Raw genomic sequence first — 22,024 nt, forward strand, 5'->3', positions numbered from 1 at the left:
CCAAGATACTGTGACTTAAGTGTAAAAGCCCTCACAGCTGATATGACAGGGGGACAAAAATCATGGTTAAGTCCTCCCACATGCTCAGCACTAAACCAGTGCTGTGGGGTGAAGCCATCATGTTGAATTTTCAGTGCCCCTGGAGGCCCTAACTGAGTGATCATTATACAATCAGGGTTTTATTCAAGATGCAGAGACAGGACTTGCTCTATGCCAGGCTCAAGATACAGTCCCCTGGATCTTATTGTTTAACATCAAACTCTGAGATTATAAGCTTATTTTCTAGGGATCCGAAAGATTATCCTAAAAGAAAAAGGCAGTAGTAACTTCTGGCTAGACAAGACACAGACTTCCTTGTAGCTAGGTACAATTCAGCCAATGTTTTAATAATAGTTGTTAACATTAATTGAATACTTGCTGTGTGTTATATACAGCTATGTATTTTGTGTGCATTAGTTTATTTCTATGCTGCAGATGAGAAGACGGAGTGGTTAAGTCACTTGGTCAAGTTTAGAGCTGGGCTTTGAACTGGGCTTTTCCCCAGAAACTATGCTCTGAGTTTACATTTCTGTATATGGCCAACAGTACTGAATGCTTTCTCGCAAGAATGAATTTGGGCTCTTGTTTTTCACATAAAACATGATGCCACTATGCCGACATAGGAACTGTGTGAGTCCTTTCTGCTTTTGCCGAGAATTAATGGGTCATCTTGTTGAGGCACGAGACTTTTGAAGGACTAGTGATTACTTTATAAGTTGAGGCATCTGGGAGCTATATTGGAAAAGCTGTTCTGACCACCAAAATAATCTGAGAATGAACAAAATGCAGAATCCAGTGCATAGCCATTTGTTCATCAAAAAAGAAAAGCTTAAAAGCTCCTGTTCTTATAAACTGTCTTCAAATGCACTCATATCTTTTATATTATTATACACCCCAACAAATATTGGGTTTGATTTCAGGCTTGCCTCTTGTTTGTTGGATGAACTTAAATCATTTAGTTTCTGTGATTCTCTAAGTCTTAATAAACAGAGATTTGATAAGATTATTATCTCATAAAGAACTCTTTTTTTTTAATTATCTATCCTTCTCCCATCCTCCTTTTAAAGTTTGGAAGTCTTTGCCAGTAGAATAAATTGTATTTAAGTGATGTCTCTTTTTATTTTTTTCATGAGTTTGAGACATTTTTAACAGCCGATGTGAGTTGGTTGAACATGGGAATAATATGATGAAAGCATAGAAATGTTTTAATTTGACCATCACCATTTTGGATAAGTCTGTGATTTCTATGACAATGCTTGAAATCTTGCTCATGCTAGTCTGGAAGTCTTTGAAACACCAGGTGGGTAAGTGCGGGACTAGATGATCACCATGATGCATTTTACTTACAACAGTGAAGTCTATGTTGCTTTGTAAATTTAGGGTCTCCCACTTTATTGAGGGACAAACAGAAATCCATTTCATTTCAATGATTAATGTTCCAGGGCTTCCTAGTGAACACACTGTAGACTTCCAAGTTCCTACTCTACAGTTTCTGGACTTAAATATGGTCCCAGAATTTATTTTGAAATGGAGAAAAATTATGAGTGCTGATGCAAACATTAGCAAATCATTCACTGCAAGCATGGTCATCTATAAGAAGTAAAGTAATAATTTAAAAGTGAAGGAAGAAATATGCAAGGTTATTTAACCACGATACCTATCACTTCATCAGTGTGTCGATTTCAGCCTTGCCACTTTGTGTTTCTTCTACCTGAGGGCCTTCAGGGGTCCCACAGTAGACCTGTTCTGCCCGCTTGTCATCATCACCTGCCCAGGAGCTAGAAGACAGGAGTTCTATTTCCAGATCTAGCTGTGTGATCATGGATGGCCCTGTGTTCTTGGAGCTTCCATTACACTGTCTATAAAATGGGGATAAATTTTTACAGAACCATCTGGCTCAGATAAAGCAATGTGTGCAAAACAACTTATTTGTTTATCAAAGCGTATTGCACTATAGAAATGTGAGGGGCTTCAGTTAAACCCAGCAGTTTCTTAGAACTTCAAATAGTTATGGAATTAAAAGTTAATAAATAAATTATTAATTAGGCAAAATATTTGAGGTAGTGTTTTACTTTCCCAAAGTTTTCTGCTTTCTCCTCATAATAACATAATTGGCCATGTAGTAAGGTGGTACAGGCATAATTTCCATTTCCATTTTTTAAAAACAGCTAGTAAAAGGTAAGAAGAACACACTTATGGTAGCATGTAAATCTGGTGTCCATTCTGCCCCCCAACATTTTATTGTGAAAAATTTCAAACATAAAGAAAAGTTGAAAGAATCTGCTTAGAATATCTGTGGCCCACCACCTAAATCCTACCGCTAATATTTTACTACTGCTGTAATGCAAGTCCGTGCCCCATCCATCCTCCCATCCATCCATGAATCTATCTTCTTTTTTGAATACATTTTAAGGTAACTTGCAGGCATCAATAAACTTTCTTCTCACTGGTCAGCCCGCATGGATATCATGACCTCGACTTTGGCATCTGCTTACAGTATTTTTTTTCTCTTAATGTAAATGGGGTCTCATTTAATGTCATATAAAATCATAGCAGAGTATGATTTTTTTGTGTGCTTTTTTTGCTATCAAAACAGTGCAACCCTCTTTTCAAAGTAAGTCCCATGCAGAAGCTGGCACGTGAAACAGACATTAAGCGGGGCTGTTTTGGAGGAAAAGGGAAGGGGGCCTGGGGTGCCAGTCTCTGAGCCCCTCCTTCCTCCGTATCGTGGCCCCTGAGGCCCCTCAGGGAATGTCTCAAGTGCCAAGGATTATTAAAAGTGGGTGAATTTCTTAACCTCACACACCTCAGTGTGATCATCTATAAAACAGGGCTTTGGAAATGGCTGTTTTCTTATGCCTGTGCAAGCTGTTCTCTTCTCTCATCCCAGTGGTGCTAAAGCATCAAAATTTTGCAGACTTTCCCCTTCACAAATCTTGCAGCAGAAAGCTTTCTCTTGTTTTAATTAGCTGAATGCAAGAGGCCACATTTAAGACTGTGCATCTGAATGCCTGAAGTAAAAACCACAGTCAGAAGGGCTGTCTGTGGAATGGAAGAAAACTGGAAAAACAAGAACCTGACCTAAATGGATGGCCAAATACAGCAGCCTGCACATGTAGGGTGAGCCTATCAACACGGTGTGGGCGCCACCCTGCCCATCTTCCAGGGCTTTTGCCAAGTCACGAGTGAGAGCATCTCTAAAGAATGTTGGTGCCCTGCCATGAGGGAGGTTTGCTTGGGATACTTACCTTCTCCTGGTACTTTCTTGAGACACAAGGCTCTTGTGTGTGGGCAGGACAGATCTTTTGCTAGCTGGGGCTTGGAGGCTGCATCCAGTGCCCCTTGCTTGGAGCCCAGGTAGGCTGGGCAGCAGACTCAGCGTGTTGGTGAGTCCCAAGTAGGAGCTGAGACTGGGACCAGGTTGGGCCAGAATCATGTGAGCTGGAGGGTAAGTGTATTTGAGGAAAGGAGCAAGGGTTAGAGCCATAGAGAGACCATCTTGGTTACCCAGATCTGAGAGGGAAAGGTGGGTCTGAAAACCCGAGGGGGAAGGCAGGGCTGTGCAGGAAATTGCAATGCAAAGCAAGAACTAGGAGAGTGGGCCCAGGCCTCTTGGGTGCCCAGAGGCCATTCTTACTAGCTAGTAAGGGCTGTATGATAGGATTGTGTCTAAGTCAGCTTTGGGCCCAGGGCCTAGTGAAAGGGAGGTTGTAGATAGATGCTCAATAAATGTTTATTGAAGGAAGGAGAAAAGGAAGGGAGGGAGGGAAGGAGGAAGATGGGATGGGTGGGTTTCCCTGAGTTGTAGTAGGTCAGGGCAGGCATCTGGAAGCATTGCAAACAGCACAGTGAGATTGTCCTAGATAATTTAAATCTGACCTCTCCGCCAATGGCCACTGTTTCAAACATATTTTGACCATGACTCACAGTAAAAAATTTGGGCTTTACATGAGGATCCAGCACATACCCACATGAAATAAAAGTCTCTTCAAATGTGATGTGTTCCAACAATTTCCATTCCATCCCACCCCATCTCATACCATTCCACCCCCAAAATACTGCCTGGTAATCCACAGACTGAAAAACTCTAGGTCTGATCCCTTTTATCTCTTCTGGGGTATTATTTTTACAATGATCACTTTCCTTTCCAGAATTCTTAATCTCTTGCTTTCCTATATGGGAGTTAATCCTCCCTTCCTATAAATGCAATCAGGTTTATCCTATTTTATAAAAAGCAAACACATCCCCCAGACAGTGTGCATTGTACCCATTGGGTGTCCTTATAACATTGACTTAAATAGTGCAAAAGCAATTTATGTAACCAAAATGTTTGTATCCCTGTAATATTCTGAAATAAAAAAAAAAGAGAAGGTTCCCCCACTTCCTGGTGGTAGGGTCTTTTGGAATTAATTTGTGATTAGGTAATTAATTTTTTCTTTTATTGCATTAAGAATGGAGTCAGTGGTATTTATCATTTAAACATATTAGATTGTATTATTATTTTATTGCAATCTGATATTTGGTAGGATTTTGAGAATATTTCTTTGTCCTTTGAAAGGATGGTGTGTTCTCTAATATGATGGTTCAATGTTTAATATATACATTGACTAAATACATCTTATTTATTATGTTCAAAAAAAAAAAAAAAAGCAAACACAATTCTTCACTTGACTTTTTCCCTTTCTAGTGATAGCTCTTCATACCACCTTACTTTTATAGGACCAACCTTTCAATTAGTGATCCATACCTGCGGCCTCTCTGTCCTGGCTGCTGCCCTTCCTCACCCCCGAACCTTCCCTAACCTGCAGGGTTATCTTCCGCCATCATTTTCTCTCAAAGGGTTGTAATGGCCTTTGGCTATGCATTTTCTTCCTCCTCCTCCTCTTAATTCCTACCCTCTTGATTTTGGATATTTTTGAACCCTCTTCTCTTACTAAGGGTCTCCTTTCTTGATTTATTTTTATTCATGCATACATTCATGTATTTGAGTAGCCATTCAATGTTGGCTTCAGGAACATTCTGGTGAGTAAATATGGGCCTAGGTGCTAAAGGAAAGACAATGATGAATAAGATCCATGATTTCTGCCCTCAGGCACCTTGAAGTATACAAACGTACTTGGATTTACACAGCTAACTGCCCAGTGCTAGAGGTTGGAGGGCCACTGGCATGGCGGAATGTGGTTAAGAACACAGGCTTTGAAGCTGGATAGATCTGGATTCAATTTTTGGCTCTGCCAGTTTGTAGCCTTCTGATTTGGAGAAAATAATCTAACTTCTCTAAATGTCAGTTTTTCCTTCTGTCAGTGGTGATTGATATTCATGATACCTGCCCACCGAAGTGTTGTGAAGGTTCCATGATCTATTGAATCCTCACAAGTTTCCTATGAGGAAGGTGCTATGATTAATCCCATTGTACAGATGAGGAAACTGAGGCTTAGGGAGACCATACTGTCTCTAAGTGGCAGACTTGAGATTTGAGCTCAGAAATCTGTGATCCCAACCATGAAGATACCTTACTTTTCTGAGTTTTTCAGAGTCCAGAGTCTAGTCTTTAGTGACACAAGACTAGCCCTTGGTTTTGTCAGTATTTGCAGAGGTTGTCAGATACGCAAGAGGCTGACTGATAAGCCAGAAGACCTCTTTATTAATTTACTGCTCAAGAGATGAGACTGCACATCTGTACATAATACATTCTCCTGTGCAGATAATGAGGACATCATAATGATAACCACAATCAGCTGGATGCATGCTATGTGCTGGGTAATTCACCCATATTGACTCATCATATCTCACAACCGTCTGAAGTAGATGTTATTAGCCCAAGTTTACAGATTGGAAGATTGAGATTTTCATTGAGCGCATGGTAAAATCTCAATACATTTTAGCTGCTACTGGTATCACTACTATTATTCATAGTATAATATTAACAGTAGTAGCAGTAGTAGTGATGATTTTAAGGTATTTTCCCAGTAGTTCCTGCTGGTGACTATCAGAGACTGAAAATGAACCCAGGTCTATCTGATTTCAAGATAATATTTTTCAGCATTAAACCATACAAAAGTCTAGGGTCAGGGCAACATTAGACAAAAGAGATCAAATTTCCCCACAGAATATTTCCTGTGGTCTGAATTGCCGTTATTCTAGAAAATCATGTCCAGCAAAGAACAAGGCTTGGTCATTAGGGACATAATGATCTATTCTCTGGATGATAGCAGATAAAGATAGGAGTAGTTCCAATGGATTCCTTTTTTCAGTTGACTATCCAAAGCTCCCATCCCTGATGCCAGTCAAACCACACTACGGTTGAGTGGGCTGTAGCTTTCTTTACAATGGTTGAATTCAGATATTTCCTCCAGTGGAGATGCCCTGGTCACCTTGTCTGGATTCAGAACATATAATTCTCGTATGCACACCTCTCATGCCATCTCTGATGAAGCACTTCTTCAGAGGACCCAGGTTTCATGGCTCATGTGGGAACTTACAGAAATTCTATTGCTGACGATCATTTTCTGACCTGGGCCCCTGTCTCTGGGCTGGAGGGTTATTTTGAGGTGCACTTACTCCCACATGATGAGAGACTTCGTTGTGGAAAAGTGGAAAGGGCTTCACAATAGATTTTGATGGATTTGGGGTTTTATGGTGAGTGGGTGAATGAGAAGGAGAGGTGTAAGAGGACAGCAAAGTTAGAATTTAGATATTGGGAAAATGGTGGTGAGACAGCAGCAGCTGAGAAGAGAGGAGGATAAAAAATGATTTCAAGCTATTTTTGGTGGGGTGGGGAGTCGGGAGGTAGAGAGGGTGGGCAGAAAAGTACAAATGGGGAAGATGACTTCAATTTCAGACAAGACGGATTTGTAGTGTGGCTGGAACTTATTTTACTTGGATGTGTCTTTCTCCTTTTGCATCACTGTTAGAGTAAGCAAATTTGATCTGCACAGTTAAAAATATTTGGCTAAGTGAAGTCATATATGTATGTTCATACCCATATGACTTTATATGAAGGAATTGGGTTTGGACATTTATGCAGAAATATGTAAATATTTACTCAAAAACCTTTAAAGAGTTGAACAAATTTTACCAATGTCAGAGGAGAAAATTGAGAAGTAGTTGAAAAGGGACTTGAAAAATTTCAGCTAACCATAGTAATTAAATTACAAAATGCATTGAAAATAATAAAAATATAGGGCATACATTTGAAAATTATTTCTGAAATAGCAAACAAAACATTCACTATTATTCAGTAACGTGGCTGCATTTTGGTATAGGTATATTTGGTATGTGGGAGTTTTAATGTCCTTAAAGCGATTTATGTACAAGAGGAAGTCAACAATTCAAAAGGACCCATGATCGTGACGGGCAACTTTGATAGGTTTAAGAGAAGTCATGAACTTGGACATAACATCAAGTCAACGAGTGAAAACAAAACAGAAAGCTATTGTTTAGTAATCAGAGTCTATGCTTCGACCGCTGTAACACACCAGAGCCAACACAACAGACAATAACAGAAACAAAACCAAACCCAACCAACCATTTTCGGATCAGCATCTGAAACACAAATTTCTCAAAACTTCTGGTTATTTGGAAATGTGAGGAGTGAGGTGAAGGCTGATGAGGTAGTGTCTAGCGATTTGTGCAGACGGAGGATAATTCAGGGGGAAGGATGTGAGAACAGGAGAGAAAGAGGGGGCCCAGGGCAGAACCCCTGGAAATGCTCACATCGCGGGGAAGGAGAGAGGAAAACTGAAGAATTGGGGCATCTGGAGAGGGGAAGAAACGAGAAGGAGCAGTCCTGGAGAAGCCAAGCACTCTCCAGGTTCAGCAGGAGGGGTGTTTGGCCATGCTGAAAACTGGAGAATCACAGAGAACAATCTTCAGAGGTCGGAGAACACATCATTGGGTGGAAACACAGGGAAAGGGGCTACTGGGTAACAGTCACAGAGACCAGTGAGGACGAAGAAGTCAGGCTGCCGGCGGGGTAGGGGAGTGGAAGGTGAGGCAGAGGGGACCTGAGAAGTAGTTGTTGGTGGGGAAGGCGGTTGGTGGGGGGAGGCAGAGAGAGAAGCAGGGACAGAGAGAAAGAGAGAGACAGAGAGACAGGGTAAGAGACAGAGAGATTATCTCTCATTTTGAATTGTGTAATAAAGTTTTCCCTACAAGCTTTGGGAAGGCCAATATTTAGTGAGACAAAAAGAGGTGTGCAGGAGATTGACAAATTCATGACACGTGACAGACATGTGGCCGCACTGACAGACGTGCATAGAGGAGAAAGTCTCAAAGGTGGCCAGCCCCAAAGTGTGTTCTGCAAAACGCTTGTTGGAAGGCTAACAGATGTGTGGCGAACAGAGGACAGACCCTTTCCTCTCTGTCCCACGGGAGAGGCATTCTCAGCGTCCACCCCCTGCTTCCTGATGGGGGACCAGCCGGCCTGGCTGCAACCCTGAGCTCTGCTTTGTATTTCCGTTCCATTCCTGGTTCACTGAGATGGCTTTTTGTTTGTTTGTTTTTGTTCTGGGCTGTGCCTTTTTTATTATCTCGACTTATATTTTGTCTCTCACTGCCGTGTGTGTGTGTGTGTGTGTGTGTGTGTGTGGTGCAGAGGGACATGTGCAAGATTGACCCCACTGTGCCCTGTGGGTCACAAGTCCTAGGCAGAATTCTTTACTGCAGGACGTTTTGAAGCTTTAAGTCCTGACTCTCCAAGAGGGGAGTGACCTATATCCTAGTTTCCAAATTCCTGTGACCATGGAACTCCTTCATGCCGGCCCTCTGGTTTTTATTCCGTGAAACGCACTTTGGGAAGCTTATAAATGAGATGATGGAAACGACGGGAAGGTACTTTAGAGAAACTGTAAAGGTGTTTGACTGAAGAGTAGGAGGAGAGCTCCTAGTGGCTGACTGTGCGAGGAACCATAAGCGCTTCTGGAAACAGGGAGAGGTTGCAGCTCAGTGGTGCAGTGAGGCTGCCCGGGGGTCTGTCAGCGATCTCATCCAGGAATGCAACTGGGAAAAACTTTCTTTTCTTTAAGGCCTTGGAGCTGAGAGTGCCCAGGGAAGGATGTCAGCCTAAGGACACTCTTTGTGTGAAGCTAAGTATTTGTTATGTCCCCTAACCCAGGAGCCTGGGTTTGGCGGGATGCAGTGATGGAGTCCAGGCACCCTTAAGCACTGAGCGAGGGGGCCGTGCTCCCAAGCTACTTTCAGAGAAGGGAGTACCCAAGTGATAATAGTACATGGTGATCCTGCATGGCCATGGCTAGGGAAGAGGATTCTTCTCTCTTCCTTGGATGGTGCTGAGGAGGAGATGTTTGTGTAGGTATTTACTCATCCACGCACCAATGTAGCTGGTATTCACTGGGTTTTTAGTGTGGGTTGAGCATTCAATAACCAGGAAGGAGATGAAATTGACACGAAATGAATGAAACAAGCATTTCCAGATCTCATAAGCTTGGAGTCTAGCAGACAAACCTATAGTTAAAAGGCAGTGTGATGGGACCCGCACTCAGGAAGTTCAGGGAGACACGGGGTACATGGGAGGAGCACCATCTCAGACAGATGTGCGGGGAGAGATGGGTTGACCAGGTGAAGGGGAGGAGATCTAAATTCCAGGCCCAGAAAAGAGTATTTTTGAAGATCCAGAGGTGACAGAAGCAATAACCCGTCGGAGGAGAGGAAAGACACTCAACACGGCTGGAGTAGAGAGTTCTGGGCGAGGGTCTGGGGTGGGGATAGGGGAGTGAGAGAGACAAGGCCTGGGGCAGGCGCAGCCCAGATGGCGTGGGCTAGTTCCGTGGTCTGCACAGCAAAACCGCCAGGCCTGGCCTCGAGCCCAGGGACTCCCATCTCCTCTGTTCTCCTCCTGCGCTGCTCTGGCTGCTTTGTTCCCTTCTCTAGCTCCCGTCTGCTTCCTCTCCCTTTCAATCTCTCCTGCAGAGAGCTCAACCCAGCCTGTTGGGACAGGAGTTTGGAGTCCTGGGAGCGGCCTGCCCATTGGAGTGGGCCTATCCTGGGGAGGACAGCTCGGCATGCAGGTGGACGCTTGGCTGGGAAATGATGGTTTAGGTGACAGGAGTCAGTCGAGGCAGGTGGCCTCTCAGGAAGCTTTCCCAGGAGTGGGGGTGTCCAGAGACCAGGTAAAACCTGACCACAGGGAAACTTGGAGCAGGCATCCTGCCAGGGACCGTGGCTCGGCGGGGACCTTCTTATCGGATCTGGGATCTCGGGTACAGGTGTCACAGAAAAGTGACTCTTATGCATGGAGGAGCACACCAGCAAGGGTGACCTAGGCTGAGTCACCTGAACTCAGGGACCTAGGATGCTCCAAACTTCTGGCTAAGGAGAGCCAGAGAGCGTAACCCGGCCAAGCCTGGCGGTGGGGAAAGGGCCGCACTCTGGGGAGAGGAGGGATCTTGGCCATGGCCGTGTTACCCTCTCTGCTCCCAACTCTCACCTCTTTACTGGAAGTCACTGACCTTGACCTCTCCTCTGGACTTTAGGCTTCTCTGCCCACTGAACTCTCCCTCCTCCTTCGGCTCTCAGCCTGAGCGTCACCTCCCTAGGGAAGCCATGCCTGGCCCCCTGACCAGGCGGGGGACCCCAGGCTGTGGGTTCTCATGCCCCTGGGGGTTTTCCTCCCTGACCCTCAGCACTGTCTGTGGGATTATTTGAGCAGTCACTTCTGCCTGTCCTTGCCAGGCAGTGAGCCCAGTGAGCCCAGTGAGGGCAGGACCAGTGATATTTCCACTGCCGGCACCCAGGAAGAGCGTGACAGTGTCTGCTGAAAGAATGAATAAATGCATATTGCCAAATGCCTGCAGGACTTCTGTGAGATGACTCTCACTGCCATTTCCACAGGCTCAAAAACAACCGTCCTTCTTTCTTATTCTCTGTGTGCATTTTATATCTAGGCTCTTGATCACAATTGAAATAAAAGGGGTTGCGGATGTGAAGAAGATTGTGCGAATACTTCAAAAACAGACCCGTATTCCCCGTGGCACTTGGGTCAGGTTATATCGCGGGCATTAAACGTGCTTTGAAAATGGTCAGCTGCCCGGGCTGGGCAGAAAGGGGGCCTCGGCCCCGCGCCGTGGAAAGCTGCCCCTCGGCACGCGCGCTGCCTGCCGCCTGGGTTCCGACAGTCGCACAGGGCTCAGGTGGAGGTGAGGCTAATGATCCAGGTGCCCTGTGCCATCCCATTTTCGAAAAGTGATCTCCTTAATAGGGCAGTAAAACGCGTCAAGATGAATGCCGCATTGAGGCCGGTGCGCGGAGCGGTTGATAGTTCTGTGAGAGCTCTTTGTTTCTCTCTGGCATGTAGATGCACAGCCTTTGATGTTAGAATTTTGGCTCATTAATAACTAATTTACATTTCCCAGACAGCAAATTGTGATCTGACACAAATTTATAAAAGAACTCCAAATGGTGAAACTCTCTTATACAATGAGTCCTTTGTGGGCTTTTTAATTTTTTCCCCCTAACTTAAGGAGTTTGTGATTAAAATTTTAATGCAATCATTGAAATCTCCTGGGCTACTTAAAAATAAAACACCATCTTATTTCCTTCCTCTCGGAGCTCATGACAACGAGCTGTTCCTATGTGGGTGCTGCAAGTGCTACAGTTGCCTTTTCATCTGCTCGGATGACCTCGGTGGCCCAGGGGAGAGGCCTGGTGAAGGAGCCGGCGGTGGGAGCAGAAGGTGGCAGTGCTGCGCTCCTCAGCTTCTCGATGCTTCTTTGCAGGTTACTGGGATGGCAGATTCCCCATAGGCTCCTGTCATGGGTCTACAGGAGCGCCAGGGGCGATTCTCACTACTCCAGGTGTCCAAAAGCCTGAAGAGGTTATTTTGCAAACACAGAAGGGTGGATTCGAGCTACCAAGAGAAGGGATTATATATCTATCTATCTATCTATATATATATAGATATATATATCTCCTCTTGGCCACGTCTTGGAAGGCCAAGTGCCTCATGGGACATGTTGTGGGTTTTTGTATTTTACCCCATGTTTCTTTGGGAGAATATGACGGTCAAGGGAAGTTGCACACTAGCTCTCGGAAGGCAAATCTAGGTGCATCTTGAGCTCCCCTCACCGTTTATATTTGTGAAAGGCTTTGTTATCTTGCATGTAGGTGACTCACAGCCCAGGGGGAAGGCAGGGCAGGGAGGAGAAAATGCCACGTGCATCCAACCACCTGGAAACATGTCCCCTGACTACAGAGGGAGGCTGTGTCTCCGGGAGACAAGAGATAGACGAGAACAGTGGACTGGAGAGCTGGCTGTGGCAGGGCAGGGTCGAGGCCACGGGAAGGAGATATTGGGTGGCTTGGCTGATTGCATCACTTCTGGCAAGAGGCTTGGTTCTACTGAGTGACTCTTTGCTTGGAGACATAGTTTTAGGGAAGAGCCACGGGCTTGTCGTGTGGAATGGAAACATACCCAGAATGAAAAGATTCTGAAATTGGCACCACTTGAGGTCGGATGTTAAATGGTCACGCAGCGTGAGCTAAATTGACTACATGCAGAGAAGCAACAAGCCACCCCGGTTCCTTATATTACTTTAATAACAGAAAGAATGTATTAGGAATTCCAGGCAAGACTTCCACCTGGACACAGTCCCAGATTCAAACTCATCTGTGCATGCCTTTTTAAAAGAGGCTTTCACAAAGAGGCTGTTTTCCTCTCCAATCTCTTCTCTACTGATGGAGGAATCCGAGATCCCCCTCCCAGCTTGGGCTGTAGGAAGCAAGTAATCTGAGAGCCCACTCTGAGCAGGGTGGCCCTGCAGAAAGCTGCTAAGAAAACGGCAGTGCTGTTTGGGGTGGCCTTTAGTTCAGACAACAAAGACCATCCCAGGAGGTGGAGTGAGGCACACCTGGCTCTTTTCTCTGGCTTGGACACCCGGACTCCTGGGACAGAGAGGGGACCCAGTTTGGTGGTGGTTCCTGTCAGTCTCTGTGATGTGGCCTATGTGCCTCTGAGTGACGTTTGAGGTCCACCAGCTCCTGCTCCACTCAGGTGACAGGAGGGGGACTGTGTCTTCCGCAGACCACGCTGACAGCCACGAGGGAAGAAGGAAAACCTCGTGTGTGGCCTGATAATAATTAATGTCTTTCTCCATACCTGGAACATTGCTGACATTTAAAAACGAGTGCTGCTGTCATGCTAGTTCATTTTACCCTTTTGGGCCCCGAACAGCTCATTTAACACTTGACTATTTTTCTAAGTCACAGAGACCAGACTAGATTTTTTTTTTTTTTTTTTTAGAAAGGAGTTGATTTTGTGCTCAGCCATAGATGGACCAAAAAAGAAACATCTTCTCATGGTTGTAAACGCGATAGGCTCTCCTGGCTGTGTTGCACTCACCTCTTCCATCTGGGGGAGTCTCTGGAGTCAGTTTGGGTTTGAATCCTGGCTCTACCGCTTACCTCTTCTGAGTTTGGATTTGTTATTATGCTTAATCTTCCCGAGCTATTTTTTCCTCATTTGTACAAAGCAGATGATAACAGTTGTTAAGAGGATTAAATGCTAAGTTCTCAGCACATGGCCTGGCACATAGTAAGTGCTCAAAGGGAGCTGTTGATGTAATCATGAGGCTTACCCTGGAGTCAGGTGTTTCACCTGGGAAGGGGTGAAACAGGAGCTGAGCTGCTCCCCCGATGGCCACTTCTGGGGAGATGTCACCCTTGTTATGGCACCCAAATTTCTGGACAAGTAGGGGTAGAGGAGCAGAGAACTGAGGGCCATGTGGCTATTCCGGCATCCAGCTGTAGCCGATGTTCTGTCGAGCACGTTAGAGGGGAAGCAGAGGTCATTATCAGAGGATATGGACCTGGTTCTTAGTGACTTTGTTTTGGGCAATTGTACCAAGACAGACTAAGATCGCTCTATAATTATTTATAGAAGCAGATGTCCTAGAACAGAGACTTCTCAGCAAAGAGAGAAATAGGAAACCTATTCGGGAGAGAACTATATCTTAGCTATGCTGGTTAAAGGTTATACCAGTTTCTTAGAGAAAATTTAGGATCAGGTTCCATTGTCTAAGAATATCTAATAAAATATTAGACAATTCTCATTACAGGGCACCAGGCCAGTCCTCTTAAAAAGTCTTATTGTCAATTTCATATGAGGTTCAGTTGAAGACATCCTTCAGGTACTGACTATTAGAACCAAGATTCTCATATCAGAGTGGGAAAAACTAGGTATGTTAAAAAATTTAATCCTCTTTGGGTATGAGACATGGTACACAGGAATCTATCTGCCTCCAGTAATACTACTGTGTATTGTATTTTGGGCTTTGTTAAACCATAGTCACATCTCTACTTTCATTTTATCCTCACATTATTCATGAGAGGTTAGAAGGACAGATAGTGTGACCAGTATTGTCCCAATTTCATAGTTGAGTAACTCAGGTTAGGGTTTACCTCCACAATGAAGGGGTGCATTCAGGGTTTACTTGGAGCAAGAAAGGGAAACGTTTTCAAACTATCCATGCGTACCTGACTTTTTCTTAACCAGTGACATCAGCTTCCAGAAGAACTTTGACCACAGGGGCAGTTTTGAAGTGTTGTCTGTGAACGGCAGAAGCAGCAGCTGTGCCTAGTCCAGTCTGTTTACCTTGCCAGATCCAAAGGATCTGGGAACACAGTGACGGCAGCGGCCGTGGGTGACAACTACATACAGCCATCACATTCTTTGACTTTCATCAAATGACCAGTGTGTCCAGACAGAGGGATGCCTTGCTGTCTGTGGCATTTGGTCAGTCCTGGAAGGGCTGGGCAGCTGAGCGTCAGCACAAAGCTACCGGTGAGGGCTTCTCCGAGCAGCTCTGGCCAGTGTCGTAGTGTCGTGAGTGTGCTGAGGGTCAGGGATGCATTTCAGGTCTTGCGGTTCCCAGGAAGCTTGTGGAAGGTTAAAGCCTGGATTGGGCATGGCCCAGCATGGAATTCCTGCATGAGCTCTTTGAGAACATAGGGCATGGTGGGTTGGGGTGCAGTTGGGGGTGGGGCGGGGCAGGGTGAGGTTTTAGATCACAGCTCAGATTGCTGTCTCATGGTGACAGGAAAGTGTTTTCAATCACATATAAACTCCTTCACTTTGGCACGTGGCAGACATTTGGACCTTGTGTTGCCATCCACCTTGGACCGCACCTGGGAGAGCCGTGTGCAGACACTGAGCGTGCAGGGACAGGTGGCTCTTCTTCCTACTCTCATCAAGCCCCTCTGTGACCTCAAGTAGGTTCACTTCACAATCGCTCACCTTCCCTCCTCTTCTTCTCTTTTCAGAGGTGAAACCTAGGAGATGAATGGTTACTCCACTCTTTGACTTGGTATCTTTGAAGCCAATCTACTTAGATGTCAAATAAATGTAGCAGTTCATTATCTGAAGTGGATTTTACCCATGAGCTGAGGGTGGTGGTTATCGTTTTCATAAAACAGTGAGGGCATTTTTCTGAATCCTGGGACTCTCTTTGTCTACCCTCTGTCTAGAGCTGCGACTTAGTAGTGCCCATTCAGAGAATGCAGTAATGGAGGCTGCTGTTGTCTCATTATTACACTTATCCAGGTATCTTCCTGAAGCCAGATTTCTTGGGAAATCTGGAAGTCATTTATCGTGGTTTCTGGAAAGATGCCCTTCTCCATGTAGCCATTCTGTTAGATTTTCTTGTACATTTTATGTACAGAGAACAGGCTGGGGTTACAGGAAAATGCCCAGCTGGGAGTCCTTCCTGATTTGGAAGACAAACTGGGGTACTAGGAAGAGCCTGGGCTTTGGACTCAGACAGACCAAGGAGCAAATCCTGGGTCTCCAAGAGGTGAGTGGGCAAGCTTTGGTTTTCTTGTCTGTCACATGAGGCTAGTAACGACTGCCTCATACAGGGGTGGCGGGGATTAAATGAGGTACCATGTATGCGGAGACTTCCTAGGTCAGAGACTTCAGTCCCTCCAGTCCAGACCCGTCTTTCAGGTGCAGACCTGCTTTCCCACCCTGATGTCCTCCGTGCTGTGTGCTCGGCACGTCCCAGTCTGCACTCACCCTTCCTCTCCCCACCCTCCAGCTACCCCTTCCTCCTCCACTTACACTGTAGTGAAGGGTTTCATCGTTCTCCATTGTCCAAACCAGACCCTGGAGCCACCCTCAAGTCTTCCCTCTCCCTCAGCCTGGAAAGTTCCATCAGTCGCCGAATCCTGCGAACTCTGCCGCCCCTGTGTCATTGCTGTCTATTTCATCCTCTCCACCCACAGCCACTCCCCGAATCCAGTTCCCCATCATTTCTTGTCCAGGTTGTTGCAATATGTTCCATTTTTTAAATTTATGCTACCGTCAGAGCGAATTACCTAATGTCACACATCTATTTAAAATCCTCTGCATTTCCTTCATGAACTTTCAGGGGAAGTTCGATATCTTTGACCTGGGAACACAAGCTCTTCACGAGCAGTATCCCTTCCTGCTCTCCAGCTCCACTCCTCACCTCTTCTGTGTTCCCGCCCCAGGCTGACGCCAGGCTGGAGTACGTCCTGTCCTGCAGCAGTGCCGTGCTCTGTCACACTTCCTTCAGGATTATGTGTTCTCACTGCTTGACATGCTTTCCCACTCCCTGTGCACCTGGCTCACTCCTACCCGCTATTCAAGAATCAGCTCGGGTGTCACCTCCTCTTGGAAGAGGATCTTGAACTTTTCCAGCTGTGACAGATTCCTCCTCTCTGCATCATCACCTTGCATATGCTTTTATGCATTTGGGGCCATTGATTTTTCTGGTCTGCCTGCACGTGAAGGCAGGGACTGTCCAGCTTGGCAACATCAGACCCTAGCACAAGCCAAGCGCTGGCGGACGTTCAGTACCTATTTACAGAATGGGTGACTGAAGGGTATTGAAATTCATAGAAACAACACACATATGCACACCATTTCAAAATTCAATATAATGTAAATCTGTAATAGTAAGAAATAAAATATTAATAAATGAAAAGTAATTTATAATGAAATTGCATGTATTCAATAAGTAAATGTACAACTATATTAAAGGATATAATAAAGTGGCCAGAGATTTGTACCTGCTCATAATGAAGAAATCTGATTTTCAAAGCAGTAAGACTGAATTGTGTTTATACTTACAAAAAAAAATCCTCATTTTGGAATAAGAGCTACCTAAAAATATTTTTAAATTGAAGTGGAATAACTTTGAGTGGGCTAGGTAGAAAGTACAGACCGATAAAGATGTTTTTGTATTGGTGACTCTCTTACCATCAGTGGCAATGCTGCTTGGTGACACCATTTTCTAGATGAATTTCCAAAATGGTAGACAACTCTTAGTAAAGTATCAAGCAAATCATCACAATTGTCTTTGGATTTTCATTGTACTTGCATTCCTAGAAAATTCAGTATGTACTAAAATAGTGCAAAAAAAAAAAAAGAGCATTTATATGTATTTATATGTAGAATTGAGTTAGGCTCTAAGCTCAGTTAATCATAAATAGGTTTTTCATCCCCATACATGTGAAGTGGAATATTAGAAAGTCATGCAGGATGTGCACGGTTCTTTGTGGTGTGGGGCTACCCTCACGTTGCAGGCTGCCTAACACTCCTGGCCTTCACAAATTAAAGGGTAGTAGAACCTGCTCCATGACTGAGACACACAAAAATAACCTTCACAAACAAATTTCTAAAGTACTAAGTGTTTTCTAAGGAAGTGGCTGAGCTGTAATGCATTGTACAGCGAGGAAGCACTCTGTCTAAATATCCCTTCTCTATGGAAAAAAGTGTATTTCGCCTGAATTGTTTAATGCTAATATTATAAAGTGAATTTATTTCCTGTAATTAAAGATTTTTAACATTAGAGAGAAAGTCACTAACTTTCAGTTAGGGAGGAATTAAATGTTAAAGTAATATAAAAATGTAAACAATTTTATGATCGTTGGGATTTGGGTTGTGTTTTTCTGAATGTGACTTATCTTTTATAGGTCACTTTTCTTGATCTTCACCCATTATTCATTCTGACCTGAGGAGGTCTCCTGTTTGCACACTTTCAACATTGAGAAATTTGGTCTCATTCTCCTGCAACTTTATTATTTATAATTACAATATTATCTGATACCAGTGAAGTTGGACTGCTTGGTGATCATTGGTTGTTTTACCTGACTGCTGTACCATGAATCCATTTCCGATTTAGTATTTTTATTTTTTAAATTTTTTGTCAGCTGACTGTAAGTTCCATGACTTAGTTTTTATATCACTCAACTGGGATTTTTTCAATTCTGTCTCCACTATTAAAGAGAACTTCTTTACCAAATTTATTTTTGCCTGCCTTAATCGGAGGTCATATGGTATTCATCTTGATATTTCCAGATCCTACCCCAGTAACAAGCTACTAGCAAGTTCTCAACAAACATTTGTTGAATGCTTGAATGAACAGCACGTAATGTACTTAAGCCTGCAAATCTCATAAATGCCAGACTTGAGGTTCATAAAACAAAGGAATCTTCTAATTCATAATTTTTGATTATTTGAAATTCTGTACTATTGAGTCTATTTAAAAGGAGCATAAATGCTCAGAGGTAAGGGAAAAGGGGAGTTGCTGTTTAGTGGGTATAGATTTTCAGATTTGCAAGATGAAAAAGTTCTGGAGATCTGTTTCTTAACAATGTGAGTATACTTAACGCTACACTGAACTGTACACTTAAAATTGGTTACTATGGGCAATTTTATGTTATGTATTTTTTACCACAATAAAAAAAGGGGAGAACAAAAAAGAGCATAAATATTTCTTTCTAAATTGGCTTCCCTTTCTGTCATTGGGACCACCACTCTACCAATCTCCCCAGCAGGAAATTACGTGTCGTATTAACCAGTCACCAAGTTTTGGCTTACAAAGTCTCTCAGATCTGTCTCTTTCCCTCCACATTAACCCAGATAATTGTGTCCTATCATGCTTGAATTGTAGTGAAAAACTCTGGGACTCTTATCTCTAATCTCTTTTCTTCCAAGACTACTTTTGTCATACTGTGGATGTAGGGCGCGGGAACGGTCATGACCCTCTCTTGCCTAGCGTCAAGTCCAACCTGTCTAGACTCAGATCTCCCCAGTTTTTCCAAGAGTCAGATTGAACACCCTCATTTTCACCACCCCTCCTTAGGACAACCTTAAAAGAGAGTGCATTGCCTTTGTGGGAGAAGTGATCAGAGCAGAGGGCTCCCAGTTACGGCCACGCAGACTGTGCATCACACAGCTGCAGAATTGCCACTCATAGCCCGCCTATCCTCTACCATGGGTAGGAAACACTACTGCCATTTATTTGAGTGTCTGCTGTGTGCTAGGTATTTTATGCATAGTATGTGGCTTCATTAAATACAATTATCCTTTGAGGTATGAATCTTACCATTTCCATTTTTCAAATGAAGAGACTTAGGCACAGGAAGTTAACTTACAGACCTAAGGTCACAGATGGAACATGGTGGATCCAGGATTGGTCTCTCTGACACTAAGTTTGAGTTCTTTCCACTCCACCGTAATACAGTTATTATCATGTTAACTCTGGTGCACGAAAAACTAAACAGAATGTAATGTTCCTGGTAAGACAGACTGATGTAGCAAGTTAGTGTTTATGGTCTTGGCTGAATTTCTGTAGTCAAGTTTATTAATTATCATATTTCTGCTTTTCTTATAGTCATTAGAGCCCACCATTGAATAAAGTACTTGCATTGTCAAGTTTATCTAAATCTCAGAGATCTTACTTTGGAAAGAACCACCCCTGGATATACCAATATTTTTATACAGTAGTAACTGTGATACAAATTATGGTCTTATGTAAGCTAAAAGGAAATTTAAGTGGAAGTTAAAATAATAATTTTTCTTATTTTTCCTGTTGTAGTGTTCAGCTCTGTTGTTGTAAGCCAGGGTGAACTGCACGAAATTTTTAAAAAATGGCCACCTCTTTTCTGTGCTTACAGCCATCCTCAGGGTAGAGCCAAACTATTAAGGGGAGATGTTAAAGAAGATTGTATCAGTAATTCAAAATCCCCCTTACACCCGGGTTGTATTACTCAGGCTGAAGGGGAATGGAAATAGGGGAACAAAACATATTTGTTTCAGGATTTTGAGCTTGAGTTTCCTGAGGCCAAATGACATTTGCCATTTGTTCTGTCTTCTTACCAAACCAAGGTTCAAGTTCAGATTCTTTCTTCCTTTTTTTCTTGCTGTTTTGCTTCTTCCTTCTCTTTTCCCTCTTTCTTCTTTTCTTTCTCTCTCTCTCCCCTTCCTTCTTTTCTTCTATCCCTCCTTCCATTTATCTATCTTCTTTCTGTCTCTCTGTCTCTCTCTCTCATCCTCTCTCTCGGCTCCAGGTCTTAATACTACTCGATGCGCTGCATTCTCCTACTCCCACTGTGTCTATGGTACCACTGAATCTATCTTGTTTGTGTTGTGTTTTTCTCGCAAGTCTTTAACATATACCTGGGTCCCCAAAGAGTCATGGTTATCATTCTAGATAAAAATCCAAAAGTATACAGACAATTTATCTTTTCATCATTATATCCATTGTTTTCTTATTCTAGCATTCCCGTTACAAAGATTATTTATTTATTGTTCGATTGAAGATCCCTGGAGGTACAGAATGGTGGGAAAGGAATCCCGTTGCACTTGATGCTTTTTGTAGTGTTTTTCCAAAATACTGGATTGAACAACAACATTAAAAAGCACACTACAATCACCAACCACAGAAGTTTGCAAACCCAACAGATCACTGTCCTTCCAGTGCTGAATACATGCTAATGTATTGTACTTTTGAGCACGTGAAAACCAGGGACTTGCTGGGAGATGCTTCAGTTTGGGACCAAAAGGCTTCAAAGGCTTAAGCCCAATAAATGAGGCTTTGAAGTGAGATGGGTGGTGTGGTATTGGGAGGAAGCTCACCTCTCACTCTATTATTTCAGGCTTTTGACTTCCAGCTACAAAGCAAACAAGGCTCCCTGGTGCTCTGATTAAACCCAGGTTATCTGTTGACAGGCAGAAAGGGTACATTTCCAATGAAGTAAATTTCCAATCTAGTTTGTTATATACTCAGGCAGCTGTGAACTTCTTATTTTGATTTAGTTCTAATCACAATGACTTTGGCATTGCTTTTTGGTGTTGTGAAAATTGAAGCCTAAGGAAGCGCAATGGTTTGCTTGTGTACTGTGATGGAAACCACTGAGTGGCTAACTTCACAGCCATTCTCCACCTCCTTTCTCCTTTCTGCCTTCTGCAATGGAGAATGAGCCAGATACGCACTTTCCTGCTTGTTTCACAGCTAGGGTGGCAATGTCACCCCACCGTGGCCAGTGAGATGGTAGTCCTCCTGGCTTGGGGGGAACTTTTGCTTTCCCTGATAAGGGGGAAAGTTAAGCTAGTGCCAACTTTTCCCTCTTTTTCCTATCCTATATGCAGATAAGATGACTGGAGCTTCTACAGCCATTTTGTGACTAGTCAGTGACAGTTATGAAGACGAAAAGTCAACATGTTAAGGATGTCAGAGCCAGTGCAAGTAAAAGATACAAAGAGCTTTGGTCCTTAATGGTTTTAGTGAGCAGCAGAAGCAACATTGTTTGCAATTAATCTTTTGGACTCCTTTGCATTATGAGAAAAATAAATCTCTATTTGTTTTAATCCCTATTAATTGGGTTTTCTGTTACTTGCATCTGGAGGATTCTTTTATTTTTTAATTAAAAAATTTTTTTTGTAGAGATGGGTCCTCACTATGTTGCCCAGGTTTTTCCTGAACTCCTGGCCTCAGGTGATCCTCCCACCTTGGCCTTTCAAAGTGCTGGGATTACAAGGATGAGCCACTGTGCCTGGCCTGAAGTCATTGTAACTGATACAGACACTGTAGCCAATAAACAGTAAGACCAGGAGGGTAATTTTTTCTTTTTCATTTTTTTGATGCAGGGTCTTGCTCGGTCACCCAGGCTGGAGTGCAGCGGCCTCATCACAGCCTACTGCAACCTTGAGCTCCTGGGCTCA

This window comes from Eulemur rufifrons, chromosome 4, assembly GCF_041146395.1.
Source record: "Eulemur rufifrons isolate Redbay chromosome 4, OSU_ERuf_1, whole genome shotgun sequence".
NCBI lineage: Eukaryota > Metazoa > Chordata > Mammalia > Primates > Lemuridae > Eulemur > Eulemur rufifrons.